Source organism: Meriones unguiculatus, chromosome X, assembly GCF_030254825.1.
Source record: "Meriones unguiculatus strain TT.TT164.6M chromosome X, Bangor_MerUng_6.1, whole genome shotgun sequence".
Lineage (NCBI taxonomy): Eukaryota > Metazoa > Chordata > Mammalia > Rodentia > Muridae > Meriones > Meriones unguiculatus.
In genome coordinates this window covers 97,285,970-97,305,547 of record NC_083369.1, presented here as the reverse complement: position 1 = coordinate 97,305,547, position 19,578 = coordinate 97,285,970, and the positions used below count along the sequence as shown (strand labels likewise).

General features: G+C 39.0%; 1 pseudogene; it reads left to right on the top strand.

Moving 5' to 3' along the window:
- The window catches only part of LOC132649890 (PHD finger protein 6-like), a 55,399-nt pseudogene that overhangs the window by 32,619 nt on the left and 3,202 nt on the right, over nt 1–19,578 (top strand).

The window sequence follows — 19,578 nt, the reverse complement described above, 5'->3', positions numbered from 1 at the left end:
GTTTTCGAGTGCCTTTTGCTAAGTGATAGAGTTCTAATTCTAGTTCATATTTTATGAACAACTTCAAATTGGCTTCATTTTGGGTTCACGGTATGTGTCTATAAACTATCAGGCTCTTTTATTTTCTTGGTATATACTGTATGTTTTTACTTACATTCTGGACCTGGGGGCATAATCTTTCCTTTAAAATTTATTTATTTATTTATTTCATTTATGCATATGCATGTGCCCACTTACATAACAGAAGAGGACATCAGATCCTATTATAGGTGGTTTTGAACTATGATGTGGTTGCTGGGAATTGAACTAAGTCTCAGGAAGAGCAGAGGTCTTAAAAAAAGTAGTCTTTAAAATATTTTTAATTAATTTTTTTATTCATTATACTTTATTCACTTCGTATCCCAGATATAGCCCCCTCCTAATTCCATCCTCCTTCCCTCATCTCCTCCCATGCACCTCCCAAGTCCACTGTTAAGGGAGGTCCTCCTCTCCTTCCCTTGGTCCCTAGCCTATCAGGTCTCATCAAGACTGGCTGATTATCGTCTAGGTTATCGTCATGCATGGTTCTTGGTTGGAGTATCAGTCTCATAAAAGACCCTTGTGCCAGATTTTTTGGTTCTGTTGCTCTCTTTGTGGAGTTCCTGTCCCCTCCAGGTCTTTCATCTTCCCCTTCTTTCATAAGACTCCCTGCACTCTAACCCAAAGTTTGTTTTTGAGTCTCAGACTCTGCTTTGATACCCTGCTGGGTAGAGCCTTTCAGAGGCCCTCTGTGGTAGGTTCCTGTCCTGTTCCCTGCTTTCACCCACTTCAAATGTCCGTCCTGTTTGCCTTTCTGAATGAGGATTGGTCATCTTAGCCAGGGTCCTCCTTCCTGATTAGCTTCTTTAGGCGTACAGATTTTAGTATGGTTATCCTATATTATATGTCTAATACTTTCTAATTATAAGTGAGGATATACCATGTGTGTCTTTCTGCTTCTAGGATACCTCACTCAGGATGATCTTTTCTAGTTCCCACCATTTGCCTGCAAATTTCATGATTTACTTGTTTTTAATTGCTGAGTAGTATTCCATTGTGTAAATATACCACAATTTCTGCATCCATTCCTCCATTGAGAAACATCTGGGTTGTTTCCAGTTACTGGCTATTATGAATAAAGCTGTTATGAACATGATTGAACACAAGTCCTTGTTGTGTACTTGAACATCTTTTGTATATATGCCTAGGAGTGGTGTAGCTGGATCATGAGGTAACACTATTCCTAATTGTCTGAGAAAGTGCCAGATTGATTTCCAAAGTGGTTATACAAGTTTACATTCCTGCCAACAATGGAGGAGGGTTCCCCTTTCTCCACATCCTCTCCAGCATGTATTGTCACTTGAGATTTTGATCTTAGCCATTCTGGATGGATGTGAGGTGAAATTACAGGGTCGTTTGGTTTACATTCCCCTCATGACTAAGGACACTGAGTAGTTTTTTAAGTGTTGCTCTGCCATTCAGTATTCCTCTACTGAGAAATCTCTGCTGGTCTCTGTACCCCAGTTTGAATTGGATTACTTGATTTTTTTGCTTTTTAACTTCTTGAGTTCTTTTGTTTTATATTCTGAATATTAACCCTCTGTCAGATAGAGGGTTGGTGAAGATTCTTTCCCAGTCTGTAGGCTGTTGTTTTGTTGTGATGACAGTGTCCTTTGCTTTACAGAAGCTTTTCAGTTTCATGAGGTCCCATTTATTGACTGTTGATCTTAGAGCCTGTACTGTTGGTGTTCTGTTCAGGAAGTTGTCTCCTGTGCCAGTGAGTTCAAGGCTCTTCCCTACTTTTACTTCTAACAGGTTTAGTGTGTCTAGTTTTATGTTGAAGTCTTTGATCCACTTGGACTTTAGTTTTGTGGAGGGCGATAAGTATGGATTTATTTTCATTTTTCTATATGTAGACATCGGAGTTCGACTAGCACCATTTGTTGAAGATGTTGTCTTTTTTTTTTTTTTTTCCACTTTATGGTTTTGGCTTCTTTGTCAAAAATCAAGTATCTGCAGGTGTGTGGGTTCATTTCTGGGTTTTCTATTTGATTCCATTGATCCACCATTCTGTTTCTATGCCAGTGACATTCAGTTTATATTACTATTGCTCTGCATTACAGCTTGCAATAGGGGATAGAGATACCGCCAGACGATCTGTTGTTGTACAGGATTGTTTCAGCAATTCTGGGGTTTTTGTTTTTCCATATGAAATTGAGAATTGTTCTTTCTTGTTTGTAAAGAATTTTGTTGGTATTTTGATGGAAATTGCATTGAATCTGTAGATTGCTTTTGGCAGGATGACCATTTTCACTATGTTAATCCTGCCAATCCAATAGCATGGGAGATCTTTCCATCTTCTGATTTATTCTTCAGTTTCTTTCTTCAGAGTTGAAATTATTTTCAAATAGGTCTTTCACTTGCTTGGTTAGAGTCACAGCAAGGTACTTTATGTTCTTAGTGGCTGTTATGAAGTGTGTAGTCTCCCCAATTTTTTTCTCCTTTAGTTGTCTTATTGTTCTAGCTAGGACTTCAAGTACTATGTTGAAGAGATATGGAGAGTGGGCAGGCTTGCCTTGTCTCTGATTTTACTAGTATTGATTTATGTTTCTCTCCATTTCATTTGATGTTGGCAGCTCTTAATTACTGAGCCATCTCTCCATCCTGAGGCAGAATGTTAAAGTATTGCAGTTTTTTTAAGATATATTTTTCTTGATGTGCCTATGTGTACATCTGTGCACCACATGCATGCCTACTATCTATCGAGAAGGCCAGAAGGTGGCTCTGGATCCCCTGGATCAGGAGATCTGGATAGTTACAAGATGCTGTGTGGGTGCTGGGAAGAGCAGTCAAAGCTTTGAACCAATGAGCCACTTCTCCAGAACCCAGTACTGGCAAAATTTGTATTTAGAGAATTTGGCTTTTTAGCTCAAATTTCTTTTATATTGAGTATTTGTCAGCAACAACTTACATTTTTTTTTTCTGATGGGAAACTTGTTGTACTTCATGATTGTAATTTATGATGGGTAGTTATAGGATTTTATTTCAGGCCTTCTCTGGGAACTATTCTTCATTGGTCTCTAGAGCAAAGGACTTGATACCTGTGTCTGTTTCTTTAACATTTATTGTCTGTAGCTCAATATTTCTGATACTTAGTATATGGCAAATGCTGTATGAATCTGTCATGTTAGCCTTATACAGCATAAAGTGTTGTGAAGTATTAAAACCAAGAATAGTTTTATAATAAAGCTATTTAATTTTCCAGATTTAAGTAAAATAGTATTTCATATTAAATGCTGGAAATCCATGTCATCTGTTTTGGAAATAGCAGTTAGGGAGTTAATCCAAGTTAAGACAGAGGTGTCACAGGTGACACCAAGGTTTCTGATATAATTAGCTGGAAAAAGCCTATGGAGAACATTAGCGAGTTAACCTTTGGAGGGTAAAGTTTGAGATGCATATGTGCTCTCTATGTGTGGGAATTGCATTGAATCTGTAAAGGTTTTTTTCCAACAGGTCTTTAACTTGTTGGGTTAGAGTCACACCAAGGTGCATAATATTATAGTGGCTATTGTGAAGGGTGTTATTTCCTTAATTTCTTTCTTGGCCCTTTTGTCTTTCATATACAGGAGGGCTACTGTGGTTTTTTTTTTTTTTTTTTTTTTTTTTGAGTTAATTTTGTATCCAGCCATTTTGCTGAAGGTTTTTAATTAGCTGAAGGAGTTCTCTGGTTGAATTTTTTTGGGGCCACTCATGTTTATTATCACATCATCTGCGAATAGTGACACTTTGACTTCTTCCTTTCCGATTTGTATCCCCTTGATCTTTAGTTGTCTTATTGCTCTAGCTAGGACTTCAAGTACTATGTTGAAAAGATACAGAGAGAGTGGGCAGCCCTGTTTCTGATTTCAGCTCTAGTCTTCTGAATAAAGACCTTTGCTAATGATAAGAATGTGCCACTGTTGCTCAATCTATGGTCAAAAGGAGCAACCTTTAACAAGATGCCTGGCAGTTTATATTCTTTAAAGCTTGAGAAGTTATGATTTAGCTAAATAGTACTGATGGCAAAGGTACTTGGCTTTTTACAGAGCAATAGAGAGCCAGTGAAGACACTGGTAGAATTTCTGAAATTTTCTTTTCCTTTTTTTTTGAGACAAGGTTTCTCTGTGTAGCCCTGGAAAGTATGTATAAATAGGAGCTATATTGTTTATTTCTTTAATTTTTAAATTACTCACATCATTTTTATGTATTTTTGCAGTTATTTTTGTGTTACTGCATGCACATGTACATGCAGAAACTAACGTCAGATTTTCAGGCTTGGGGCAAGCATTTTTGCTCATTGAGCTATCTCTCTGGTCCCTCTTTACTCCTTTTAAAAGATAAGAGGATGGAGCTGGAGAGATGGCTCAGCAATTCAAAGATCTGGGTACTCTTACAAAAAACCTTGGTTTGATTCCCAGAACCTACATGGCAACTAGCAACTGTCTGTAACTCTAGTTCCAGAGGTTCTGACACTTTCTTCTAGGCTCTAGGGACTGCAGATATATATGCACAGACATATTCAGGCAAAATACCCATACACATACAATAAAAAGATATACAACTTCAAAAGAAATTTTCTGTTAATATATGTGGGGCTAGAGAGATGGAAACAGTGCTCATATCGGGTGCCTACTCCTCCAACTCCAGCTCCTGTGGGTCCAGCATCCCCTTCTGGCTTCTGTAGGGGTCAGCATGAATGTGCATGTTAATACACAAATAGAAAAGCCAGTCTTTTAAAAAGGTATTGGTAGCACAAGTTTACATTCCCACCACTAATGGAGGAGGGTTCCCCTTTCTTCACATCCTTTCCAGCATGTGTTTTCACTTCAGTTTTTGATCTTAGTCATTCTGATGGGTGTAAGGTAATATTTCAGGGTCATTTTGATTTGCATTTCCTTGATGACTAAGAATGTTGAGCATTTCTTTATGTGTTTCTCTGCCATTCGCTATTCCTCTGTTGAGAATTCTCTGTTTAGCTCTGTACCCCATTTTTAAATTGGATTACTTGATTTATTGCTGTTTATCTTCTTGAGTTCTTTATACATTCTGGATATTAGCCCTCTGTCAGATATAGGATTGGTGAAGATCCTTTCCCTGTCTGTAGGGTGTCGTTTTGTTCTGGCGACAGTGTCCTTTGCTTTATAGAAGCTTTTCAGTTTCATGAGGTCCCATTTATTGATTGTTGATCTTAGATATTGGTAGACATCAGAAAAAGGTAAAATCAAGGAAGAAGAAAGGAGTCTACCCACAGAGGGCCTCTGAAAGACTCTGCCTAACAGGGTATTAAAGCAGATGCTGAGACTCATAGCCAAATAGAGTGGGCAGAGTGCAGGGAATCTTATGAAAGACAGGGAAGATAGAAAGACCTGGAGGGGACTGGAGCTCCACAATGAGAGTAACAGAACCAAAAAAAAAATCTGGGCCCAGGGGTCTTTTCTGAGACTGATACTCCAACCAAGGACCATGCATGGCAATTACCTAGAACTCCTGCACAGATGTAGCCCATGGCATCTCAGTCTCCAAGTGGGTCTCCTAGTAAGGGGAATAGAGGCTGTCTCTGACATGAACTCAGTGGCTGGCTCTTTGATTACCTTTCCCTGAGGTGGGGAGGACAGCCTTACCAGGCCACAGAGGAAGACATTACAGCCAGTGCTGATGAGACCTGATAAGCTAGGGTCAGATGGAAGGGGAGGAGGACCTCCCCTATCAGTGAACTGGGGAAGGGGCATAGAAGGAGAAGAGGGAGGGAGGGTGGAATTGGAAGAGGATGACAGAGGGGGCTACAGCTGGCATACAAAGTAAATTAATTGTAATAAATTTTAAAAAATTAAAAAGTTATTGGTAATAGCAAGGTGCTCTAGCTTGTAACTGTTACTACTAGTCTGTGCTTGTAGAAGTGCATTAAGTACATTAAGAAGGACAGTTTATAATCACTAAACATTTTAGTATCTACAAGGAACTATGACTATGAAAGGTGGTTTATTTAAATTTTTAGGCTGTGAATATGGTCACTCAAACCAGCACTCAGAAGGTCAAGTTAGGGGAAATGTCATAAGTTTAAGGGCAGCCCATACTTTGGAGTAAAAACCTTTCTCAGAAAAAAATAAATAAATAAAAGGGGTTTGGAGAGATAGTGCAGTTGCAGAGAGCCCGAGTTTGCTACTGAGCACCCATGTGGTAGCTCCTAACTGCTTATAACTCCAGTTCTGAGGTATCCAGTGCCCTCTTCTGGATTCCTTGGGTACCAGGCACATAGGTAGTAAGTATACATTCATGCTGGCACATCCACATATAAAATAAACATAAGCAAATCTTTCTTAAAAGGCAAAAGCAGTAAAATAGAATAAAAACTGTTCTAGAGTATATTCTCATCAGTGATGGATGAACAATCTCCATTCTTATGATTAGAAAGCAGCACATTGCTTATTTAAAACACTAACTAGTATAAAGGTGCTTACTGAAATTAATTTAAAATGTTTGCTTCATTTATGTGTGTGTTTGTGTATCTGTGCCTTTTGGAGGCCATGCACAGTGTCCATCCTTTTATCATGTGAATTAGGTACTGAACTCAGGTCTTCAGGCTTGGCGCTAAGCCCTTTTACCTGCTGAGCTACTATTTCACCACCTCTATAATTGGTTTCACATAGTCTCTCCTCACCGTCTGGGGCTAATGGGTATAACTTTTATAATCTAATCCTTGTTGTCCCTCAGGTTACCTGTATTCAAATACTAATTGAGTGGTCCTTTTTCCCCATCATGAATGCATGTCTTAAGAGAGAGAATATTTGGTTTTTATACCATTTTGAATACTAAATACATTATATAGAGCAAGATTAAAAATGTTTACTGTATGTATGTATGATGCGTGTATGTGCCAGAGAACATATGTGGAGGTCAGAGGACAACTTTTTGGAGTTGTTTCCTTTTTTCCACCTTTGAGTCAGTCCTGGGGATTGAACTCAGATTGCTAAGCTTAAGCAGCAAGCACCTTCACCCACTAAGCCATCACATAGAACCATATAGTGGGCCTTTAATGAATAAATATTTATATGAACAACTGAAACACTTTCAGTTAATGGTAGAAATCTTTTCTTATTTATGGGAAAAGTAGTTATGAATTTTCTAAAATTTGTAAGAGTTTAATGAAAGTGTATGTGGCTAACTCACCAAACGGTTTTATATTGCTTATGTTAGAGCTTCTTTTTGAACTTTGGACATGTTTAATTACTTGATCAATTAGCTCAGCCATAGACGGCTTTAAAGTTGAAGTTGTCAATTTAGTTTTCATAATGGGTGAACTATCTACATCACTGCTGTCCAGTAGAACTGCAGTGATAGATGTAGTTCAGGTCTCTGCTCACACTGCTGCCACATGCCTGGTGTGCCTAATTAGTCTTTGACGTGTGGTTAGTATGACTGAAAAGTGAAATTATTATAGCTGACCTAATGTTGTTTAAAAGCCATACAACCAGTATCACAAAACTCATTTTTATAAAATTGCAGAGTCAAAGGAAATAAAGTTATAGTGATTATAATCAAAATTTTTGTATTCAGTTATCTGAAACACTGGATTGAGCTCTGTTGAATATACCACAGACCAGGCATCCTTATTTCATGCTAATGGAAAGCATAGCTCCTGGAGACTCATGGAACTAGTGCTGACTGTTAAGATTGGTCTATGTATAGGTGTCATCCACCCAAAGAGCATCAGACCTGTCTGATACCTTTTTCTCAGAGGCGGGACCTGGGGCATCAACCCGCATGCAACCAGACATGCTCTTCTCTGGGTCCAAAGCGGCTGACCCTGAGTGCAGTGCTTAGCCTCGCATCCTGAGCGTAACATTTTAGCTTTTTATGGTATCCAACCATGCTTGGGGAGAACGAACATCGGTACAAAGTCCCAATTTATTTCTAATATCAGAGATCAGACCTCTACTCTTGCCTGATGCGTCTAAAACAAAAAGGGGGAACTGTAGAGAGCTGCGTAATGCCGCACCTTAAAGATGGAGCTGGTTTCCGCCTTCCACCTTCCCGATGGTGAGTGCTCTCTGTCACAAACAACTCCGTATTTGGCTAAGGCTGAGGATCTGGCTTGCTTCCATGTATGTGGACCTATCTGCATTGCCCATGTGGCACGCCTGGGTTGGCTACCCAGAGGCTATTTAAGCTGTGGGCTGGCTTTCCCCAGGGTCAGAAGATTGTTCAAGGTTTCTGAATAAACTGCATGGAAAAAAAAAAAAAAAGATTGGTCTATGTAAAGTTTTGCCTTCATTTTAAACAGGTGATTTAGAAGAAAGTTTAATGAACATGAACTGGAGCTCTCCTCTCCAAAGACTGAGAAGAAAAGTTGCAAAGGAAGACCAAAGAAAAGCAATTTTAAAGGGCTGGCAGAAGTCACCAGATCCACATCTTCCCACCGAACAGATGAAATGGAAAGTAGTTCCTATGTAAGTAGAAAACTAGTCCATTCCTCCTGTTTGTTGCGACATGAAGAGTTTCATTTAAACTGTGTCTACAGGTAAGTTTTATTGTTTGAGGTATTAAAAAGTTTTGAATCCATTTTTTTAAGTGTGCTTCCCCCCTTTTATATTTACAGCGGGATAGGTCTCCACACAGAAGCAGTCCTAATGACACCAGGCCTAAATGTCGATTTTGCCATATAGAGGAGGAAGAAAATGAAGTGAGAGGGAAGTTGCATATATAAATTTTTTTTGGAGATTTTAATATTAAAACTGTACTTTAAGAGATTAAGAGAGGAAAAAGGATGGTCTGTTATTTTTTAAATGTATATATTTGTGTTATACGATAATACTTTTGATTCTGCTTTAAATTTAGGGCATATTCAGTATTTATTCAGTTATCAAGAAACTGAATATAAAGCACTTTCTAGTTTTAAATATAACCTGGTCACTGGTCAGTAGCTTTTAGAGTACTGCCTTGGAGTTGATGAATGTGGAGGGTCAGTGAAAGGCAAATCTTTTTTCAAGTTTGGTTGTGAAAATTTTTCAGATAGGCTCATAACAAATGCCTATACTTAACGTGATTTGACAGTTTACCAAGTTACCAGTTGTGGCATCATTTCACCCGTGCTTTAAATTCATGTTGCTTAAGCTGTTTTATTTATTATCAGTATTTGTTTATTTGTGTGTGTGTGTGTGTGTGTGTGTGTTTGGGTTGCTCAAGCCTAAGTGAGTGTATTTAGAATCAAGAGTCAGACAGCTGTTAGGTGTCCTGCTCTGTCCCTCTCCACCTTGTCCTTTTGGGATACAATTCTTCTCTGAACCAGTAGTCTTCCTATGAGGCGTCAGTTGTGCTTCCTTTCCTTTTTTAGATTTTATTTTATTTTTAGGTGTGTGTATGTGTCTCTGTGACTGTTTCTCTGTGTCTGTGTGTGCCTGTGTCTAGGTACATATATTTATGCATGTGCTTGTAGAAGGCAGAAAACAGCATAGACTCCCTGCAGCTGGAGTAACAAGGAGGTTGTGAGCCACAGTGTGGATGCTTGAACCAAACTCTGGTTCTGTGCAAGAGTGATATATATTATTTACTACCGAGCCATCTCTCCAGCCCCTACATTTGTGCAACATACATACATACATGCATGCATACTACATACATACATACATATATCTATGTGTATGAGTGTTTTGTCTGCATGTATTCTTGTGCATGCAGTGCCCAGGGAGGTCAGAAGATGGCTTTGGGTACTCTGGAACTGGAGCTAAAGACAGTTGTAATCTACCATGTGATTGCTAGGAACTGAACCTTGGCCGTCTAGAAGAAAAATTAGTGCTCTCAACTGCTGAGCCATCTCTCCAGCCCCTGGTCTCATTTTCTCTGAGTTGTTAAAGAACACAAACTACACTTATTTTCTTTTCAAACGTGTTTGTCCATTGTCCATATTTATATTTAAATTGGGAATTACAGAGGCTGGACAGACGGTTCAGGGTTAAGAGAACGTGCTATTCTTTGAGTTGGGTTCCTACCACCCAGGTCACAACTCCCTGTAACTCTAGCTCCAGATCCAACACCCTCTACTCACATGTGCACATTTCCACACACAGGTACACACATAATACATATTTAAAAATCAAAGAAATGTTTTGAAAAATAAGTGCTGGAGAGATGGCACAGTGGTTATGAGCACTTGCCACTTTTCTAGAGAACAAGGTTCAATTCTTAACATCCACATGATGGCTCATCTGTAACTACCATTTCAGAGGCCCTTCATCCCCTTCTGTCCTCTGTAGGCACTGAAAGAATGTGGTGAATAGACAGGCATGCAGACAAACTACCCATACACGGAAAATAAAATTAATCATTAAAAAGATTAAAAATAAAGTATATCTGTTGAAAAGTTAAATAAGGGGCTGGAGAGATGGCTCAGCAGTTGAGAGTACTGGCTGCTCTTACAGATGACCTCGGTTCAGTCCAGCAACTACACAGTGCTCAACTGTGTGTAACTCCAGTTCTGAAGGATCTAGACATTCATGTAGTGACAGACCCACATGCAGTCTAAATGCTGATAGCACATAATGTAATTTTTAAAATGAAATAAACCGGGAATTACACATAAAGGCGTGAATAGATACAGTTCCAACTCTTGGAGCCAAAATAATATCACAGAGGAAGGACTGTATCATCCCATGTTTTAGCTATCAGCCACATAATAGCTGGTACAGGATGGGGTGGTCTGTCTATTCCCCCTGTTGTGAAGTTCTCCTTCAGTCTTTCATGCAATAGATTCAGATGCATATGGTCCTTGTACAACCCCATAAGAAATGACCTTTTCTTTGTGGAACGTCCTATAGTGTAAAAATTACCTGTTCTTTAGAGTCAGGTTATCTGGTTTTTAATTTGATCACTTTGAAGCTGAAATCTTTACTGATAAAACTTTGTACTTTTACTGCTAAAATTACAGTAAATCATGACCTTATCCTTTTATGCAGCAAGCAGTGCTATGTTCTTTAGCAGAAGTCTAATGTAAGTGGGACAAAAATTCAGTTTTCTTGATGAACTTATAGCGTGTCTGCGTTAAAGGTTAGTATAAATGCTAACCTTGCAATCCCCTGCATACACTCTAAGAGAAATTAGTCCATCATGATCCTCCCCGCCACTCCAATAATAAAAGGGCATCTGAAGCTGAATAAAGTTGTAAGCTATTTACTCTGCCCCGCCCCCTTCCTGGAGAAGGGCTATGAAACATTCTGCAAGAAAGGAATCTCTTTACCTCCTGTTTATTGGACTTAGTGCACTATGAACCCTCTTTTGCAGTGGGCACCTGCCAATCACACAGCATTACTTAGGAGAAGCTTATGTAGGCCAAAGTGGGCCGTTTTGAGATGATCTCAGTCCTATCAGCTTCCCTGCACCATTCCATAAACGCTGTAGTGAGTCTTCTGATGGAGGGATTGCTTCCTGTTTTTTCTCATTAGTTCCAATCATGAAAGGACAGGATCTGATTTCAGGAAGGAAAGGGAGTCAAACCACTACAATACACAATATTATTCCTTTTGTGCTTGGCAAAATTAACTGTCATCTGTATATTTACAATCCAGTCTTACATGGTGTCAGAGCTATGTAAGTTTAGTTTATTGGCGTAGTTTTCAGTAGAAAATGGCTGCTGTTTCCTTATTTTCTTAATATTTGTTTTTGTTTATGTGTACGTGTGTCTGCCTGTGTGGTCACATGTATATGGGTACCCACGGAATCCAGATGAAGGCATCAGATACATAGGCAGTTGCAAGCTGCCTGCAACCTGTGAGCACCAGGTAGTTGAAGCTATAGGAATTTGTGAGCCTTACAACATGGTTGCTGGGAACTGGACTCTGGTCCTCTGTAAGAGTGGCAGGTACTCAGAACTACCGAGGAATGGCACCAGCTCCTGACTGTTCTTTTCTGTGTAAAGTGAAGTACTTAGCTAAATATGGTAGAAATAGAATAGCTAAGATTGCCTAAGCCTTGAAGTACTGCTTCTGATTATTCTTTTCCTTTTAACAGAAATGGATGCTTTGCAGTCAGCCTGGTGCTACTATTGGATGTGAAATTAATGCCTGGGTTAAAACCTACCATTACCACTGTGGAGTACAAGACAAAGCAAAAGACATTGAAAGTATGTCCTGAGGAACTTACGAGTAAGATATCAATTGCCTGTTTTGTTTAACATGGCAGTAAGTTAGTGCCGTTAAAAAGATAACACTAGTTTTTTTTTTTTTCTTTTATCTCTATTCTTTGATGATGTCTCAGGCAATTTTAGAATACGGATGCAACACTGTATAAGTAATGAGAACTACACTTTGCATTTTTTCTAACTGTATGCCCCTGATTTCGTATTCATTCATCCACCTGTCAACCATTTGTTAGGCATTGTACTGGGAGCTGGTCATTCATTAGTGATCACTCAGTCACAACACTATCCTCATGAAGCTCACAGTTTATTGGGCTCTCCCAACTCTACCTTTTAATTAAATGGCCAGACAAGTCAATGCTCAATTATAAATTATATAAATATCTAGAAGTAGTTATAAACAGCTATGATATTGGAAATGAAAGAGCTAACCTAGCCTGTGATAAGAAATGTTTGAGTTTGCTTTAAAAAAATTGCTGGAGCTGAGATATAAAGGGCAAAGGTAAACATGGCACAGGTGTTCTGGTGTACACAGGACAAGTAAGCACTGTAGCACTGAGACAAATTCTAGTATTTTTTTATTATTATTCACTTTACAGTCTGATCCCAGGCCCCTCTTTCCTCCCCTCCCAAGCCCACTCTCAAACTACCTTCCCTTCATGCCTCTTTCTCCTCAGAGAAGGGGAGGCACCCTCCCATGGGTACCAACCCACCCTGGCACATCAAGTCATAGAAGGACTTAGTGTATCTTCTTCCACTGAGGCCAGGCAAGGCAGCCCAGTTAGGGGAATGGATCTAAATGCGGGCAACAAAGTCAGAGACAGTCCCTACTCCCATTGTTAGTGGACCCACATGATGACCAAGCTGCTCTTCTGCTACATATGTGTAGGGAGCCTAGGTCCAGCACATGCATGCTCTTTGGTTGGTGCTTCAGTCTCTGTGAGCCCCCACAGGCCCACATTCGTTTACTTTGTAGGTCTTCTTGTGGAGTCCTTGAATCCTCTAGCTCCCTCCATTGTTGCTCTGATTCTTTCACGAGACTCTCTGAACTCCATACCAAAGTATAGTTGTTTTTTTGTTGTTGTTCTTGTTGTTTTGACAAGGTCTCACTATGTAGCCCCTTCTGGCCTTGAGTTCACATATATCTGTCTCTTCAGTGCTGGGACTGAAGGTGTCTAGCCTTCAATCCTTATACTTCATTATCTTGCCAAAACAATTATACCCTAGTCTAAATGAACAGTTTTCACCTAGATCATCAATAGCCTGTTCATCTTGTCTCCATTTTGCTTCTGCTCCAACAGGTGTGCTCAGATTAAAGTGTTTGTTTGCTGTGTGTAGAGTTCTGCTTTAATCCTCATACAAGAGTGAGAGACAGAATATATTCTGAAAATTTGGACTGCACATCTCTCTTTGTAATGGGTCTTCCACTTACCTGTGTATCGTTCTTTTCATCAGATGGAGAATAATTTGATAGGAATCCCTGAACTTTATGTGCCTTTGAGAGTTGCGAAACACTTACGCAGGCTTAATATGCAGTAGAACAATAACTAATATGCAGTGAAACAATTACTTCAGGGTCTCACATTTGTGGAAAAAGGCAGTTGCACATTGAGTCATCAAGCCCTTTGGGTGTCCACATAACATGCTAATGCTGTCAGGCTCAGACAAGGCAACAGACAGTGTGAATATTATACAGAGATCTGACACATAAGAAGATGAAAGACTTCTATTTGATTGTATAAGGAATGCTTAACTCAAATGGTAAACTATTCAAATAAGCAAATTGTTCTTGTCTCATTAGTGTGTGTGTGTGTGTAAAGTTAGTATAAAATATAAACATCAAACCCAGCTTTGTAGTCTGATGTTTAAAATTGGAAATTAAGTGTTCATTTGATCTATTGTAAATTAGTAAAGAAAAATCATGTCACCACTTTCTAAATAAATGATAAAAGGACACTTTATAACTTTGAATGTCAATTTCTTAATCTTAGAGCATTGTATCAAGGGCACTCTGCTAAGTTAGGAACCATAATAGGGTGTCAAGGGGATAACAACAAATAGTGTATTTGGTGTTGCAGTGAAAGAACAATGGTCCCAGTCCAGGGCTGGTCCTAGAATCACCAGACTTAGACTGGGCTCTTTTGGATGGTCCATGCCTGTGTCCTACCACAGATGTTTCAGGTCAGTAGTTCTGCAGTGAGGGTCAAACTTCATGTGATGCTCATGCTTATCCCTAATGGAACAGTTAGACTGAGCACACATTCTGATTAGGAGCAAGACAGAGGTGCCAACAACCAGCATTACCTTTGACATGCTCTGGAGGGTTAGCTTTTACAACTGGAAAAGAAAGAGGAACTAGAACATTTAGGAGGCCCCAAGGTTCATTCCCAGAACCACAGAAAGAAAAGCAAATATATAATAGATACAATGGTTACTTCTTGTTACTGTAATTGTCTAACAAGGAAATAGAAAGGAATCAAGTCTAAAATCTGGAAAATTAATGAAAATGCACTAACATTGCACAATATGAGATGCCTTTTAAGAGGTCGTTCCAGTAATAATTGGTATGAAAAGGTAAAGGACCAGCTGGGCGGTAGTTGTGCCTTTAATCCCAGGAGAGACAGGAAGATCTCTGTGAGTTCAAGGCCAACCTGATCTACAGAGTGAGTTCCAGGACAGCCGGAGCTACACAGAGGAACCTTATCTTGAAACCTACTTTCCTCAAAAAAAAAAAAAAAAAAAAAAAAAAAGACAAAGAAAATGTAAAGGAGGGATTTGGTGAAATATGCCTTTCATCCCAGAAATTGGGAGGCTGAAGCAAGCATATCTCCCTGAGCTCCAGGCCAGTATGGCTGTCCAAATCAGCCAAAGATACACAGAGAAACCCTGCCGGGAAAACCAAAACTAACAAGCAAGCAATCAAACAAAGAAAATGTAAAAGAAAAATGTTTCTTTCTCTTCTCTCCCTCCCCCATGTCATCTAACTTTAAAAACAAAAGATGGAAAGACCGGCTCAGAGGTTAAGAGCACTGGTTCTTCTTCCAAAGGTCTTGAGTTCAATTCCCAGCAACCACATGGTGGCTCATAACCATCTACAGTGAGATCTGGTGCCCTCTTCTGGCCTGCAGGTGTACATGCAGGCAGAATAATGTATAAGTCAATCAATCAATTAATCACAATTGTATTTTGCTAAGCACTCAAGTAAATTATGTTACATTCCTCAATAGAAGGACTTACCATTAAAAGATACCTAGTCACCAAATTAATATAAAAACCAATATAATGTTAAGCAAATCCAAAAATGTTAAAAATTTTATCTGAGTAGTAATCAGCATAATTTCTGTCTATAATGATTTGGTTTAACTTATATAACAGGGAAAAAATCCCCACTTAAACAATATTGAGAGTTGTTCCTCAATAAAAGGCTCACAGAGGAAAGATGTCAGATGTGGGAGGCAGTTTGGTTACAATCTGTTTTCCATTTGTTGTATGTAGAACATTTAATAATATTTCTGTTTTAATGGTTGTGTGGTTTTCTGTTGTATTGGTTAGTCACTTTTTCATTGGTTTCTGTTTTAGACTTTTAGATTAACATTTTAGCTGTCAGAAAAATCATATTTCAAGGGTTGGTTTAGCTTAGTTGGTGGAGAGACTTCCTAGCATGCATGAAGCTCCAAGTTAACTCCCTGTCATAGTGTAAAAACAGGTGTATAGGACTTGGAATGTAGAATTTAGCAGTTCAAGATCATCCTCTGCTACATAGCAAGTTCAAAGTCATATGACACTACATGAGAGCTTGCTGTCTCAAAAAAAGAAAGGATAGAAAGTCATGTTTCAGTGGCCACCTCTAAAAGATATTTGGCCGTGATAATTTAAATCTTTCTTTGTACTTTTCACAGTGAAATGTACTTCTTAATTCCCTGAAATGCTGGTTGCAGATAGGCTGTTGAATTCAAATGAGTGTCTTTGTGCATGTAGATTACAGAGAGGAATAGCCAAACAGGTGCACATGAAAAGGATTTTCTAATTTTTGTTTCTGAATGAAGTGGCATCTGTACCACTTAAATGTAGCTTTCCTTCTTAAGTAGCCATTTTGGAGCTCTGGCTTTACAGCTGAAAAGGGGAGGGAAGCTGGACATGGTGATACATGCCAGGGGTGGGAGTGGAGTTGGGAGAAGGGGCTGAGACCTGGTGAGGGAAATTAGAGAATGATTCTTATTTAGAACAGTTAACAATTAGGACAATTTACTTTCCTTTCCCTTTACTTTACTTTCCCCTTTCCCTTCCTACTTGGAAGACCTTTGTAAGCTGCCTTGCAAATATCCTTAATTTTATACCTGTCTGTTTACTGTCCTGATTCTCATTACTTGTGTTTCCTCTTCTCGGTCCACCTTTCCTGTAAACTTTAGGTTGGTTCAAAGGTGTAAGTTAGACTAGGGCTATGTTTGGGAGAAGAGGCATCGTAGCAGGTGATGGCACTGCCTAGAGTGCTCACTCTTGATATCTGAACTCATGGTGTAAAAATGATTAAGATACATGATGCAGTCCTGATGTGCAGTATTTGAAGAGTACAGATTCTTCATAAAGCTGTTAAGTATTTTACAATATAAGGAAAATAATGAACAAAACTAGATTGAAAATGTGGGCATGCTTGAAATCCCAGGACTTAGGATACAGAGGCTGGGGGACCAGGAGTTGAAGGTCAGCCTTAGCTACAGTGAATTTGAGGCCAGCCTTGGCTGTATAAGACTGTCTCAGTGAAACAGAATGAAAAAGGTCCTTAATTAAGGATGGCAGGAGACATAGTTCATTGCTGTCATTTGTACCATAAATTTGAGTCTTAACTAGGCTCCATGTGAGTTATAGGTCTGCCTCTAGGACTGCCTGTTCTCATTGGCTACATAAGACCTTGTCTCAAAAACAAAACAAAACAAAACAAAACACATAGCCTGTATTCAGTTATTATTGTACCCAAGCCCCACCTTGCCTTCTATTCTTTTCAAATGGTGGTTGTAAACCTTGTAAAAAAATAAATGCATATTTTTATCCACTACTGACCACAAAAGGGTACGGTTCCATCTTTGTCTAGTGTAAAAATTACATAAAACAAGGTTTGATTTATCTGACTTTTGTCTTTTTCTCCCCTTCCTTCCCCTTCCTTCCTTCCTTCCTTCCTTCCTTCCTTCCTTCCTTCCTTCCTTCCTTCCTCCCTTCCTTTCCTTCCTTATCTTTCTTTCTTGGTTTCTATATACTAACTGTATAAAGGGGTTTTATTACAGCATGCATGTAATATATTTCTTTTTTCTGTCCCCCTAATCCCCATTCTTAATAGTCCTTTGTGTGTGTGTGTTTTTTTTTTGTTGTTGTTGTTTGTTTTTGTTTTTTTGTTTTGTTTTGAGACAGGATTTTTCATTTTTTAAATTTATCTATTGTTTTATTAATTATAGTTTATTCACTTTGTGTCCAAGCTCTAGCCCCTTCCCTAGTCCCCTCCCAATCCCACCCTTCCTCCCTCTTCTCCTTCCATGCCACTCCCCCAGTCCACTGATAGGGGATGTCCTCCTCCCCTTCCTTCTGATCCTGGTTTATCAGTTCTCATCAGGAATGGCTGCATTGTCTTTTTCTTTGGCCTTGTAAGACTGCACCCCTCTCGGGGGAGGTGATCAAAGAGCAGATCAAAGAGCATTGAGTTCATGCCAGAAACAGCTGAGACAGGGTTTTTCTATGTAACCCTTGTTGTGCTGTACTCACTTTGTAGACCAGGCTGGCCTTGAACTCACAGAGATCTGCATACCTCTGCTTCCCAAGTGCTGGGATTACAGGAGTGTGCCACCACTGCCCAGCAAAAGACAGGAAACACTGCACACATTTTTTGTTGTTGTTTTGTTTTCTGAGACAAGACTTCTCTGTGTAGCCTTGGCTGTCCTGGACTTGCTTTGTAGAACAGGCTGGCCTGGAACTCACAGAGATCCACCTGCCTCTGTCTCTCTGAGTGCTGGGATTAAAGGCATAGGTCACTACACCCTATTTCTTTCTTTCTTTTTTTTTTTTTTTTTTTTTTTTTTGAGCCAGGGTCTCACTAGGTTTTCTAGTCAGGCCTTGAACTTGCATTCCTCCTTCCACAACTAATTATCAAAACCCACCTACGTTACTTTATCTTTAAAACTGCATGAATTCCACCTACTTCATTTTATCTTAAAAACGTCAGGAATTTCAAATATATAGTGTATCTGCCCAAATAAAAAATTTTTGGAACAGCACAATGTAAAAAATAATTGACTCTGACAACCACTTGCTTGTATTTAAGGAGGCACATACATATACAAGGAAGAACTTTGCCTTGGTTGCTGCTACCTTAATATGATTTAAGTATAGCATCACTGATAGGGGAAATTGGAAATTGGAAAGCCTTCAGAAGTAGAAAGGATCAGTTGCAGAGTATGCTAACTGTTAGAGTAAAGTTGGACCTGAAGCTGACCAAATTCTACTTTGATTGCCCATTTTATATGAAATGGAGTAAGAGAGAAAAATAAAATGGATGTAGACAAATCCACAGTATGGTGCAGTTGATAAGCTGTTTCAATCCCCTCTTAAAAAGGTCAATGTTATGTGATAAAGGGAAATTGGAAAGACCAGTATAGAGGAAAAGAGACACAACCAAATGCAATGCAGGGAAAGCAGATGATTCGTGAAGAGATTCTAGGGAAGGCAAAGAAGCTCATGGTGCAAAGGCATCGAAAGAGATTGAGGAAAGCTGTATCATGAAATACAAGCAGAAAGTAACAATGTGTATAGAACAGATCTCTCTCTCTCTGTGCATGTGCTCATTTATTTGTTCATTTGTGTTCTTCTTCTACCATGTGAGTCCCAGGGATTAAACACAGACTATCAGGGTTAGTGGCAAGAACATTTAATACATTCTTTGGCCACAGAGATGGCTCAGTAGTTAAGAACACTTTTTGCACTTTGAGAGGATCAGGGCAGTTCTCTGGATGTGCATATAACAAAGAAAAATACAAAGTAAATATTTTTAAAACTGTATTTCTCAAAGTGTAATTGTAAATTATGTACAGGAAATAAATTTGTGACATTAGATTAGCTTATTTGTTTATCTGAAAGTTGATTTTTAGATTTTGTTTTGTATTGTTTTAAGATACAGTCTTACTCTGGAGTCTAGACTGGCCTTGAACTTGTGTATAATACTTGTCTATAAAAATTGATTTTTAAAGAAATTTGTTACGTTTATTTTATTTGCTGGGCAGGAGCACATGTGTGACACAGCATACAAGTAGAGACCTGAGGACAACTTTTGGGCGTCTATTGTCTCCTTCCACCATGTGGGCTTATTATCAGGTGCCTTTACCAGATGCTCCACCTCATGGTACTAAGTC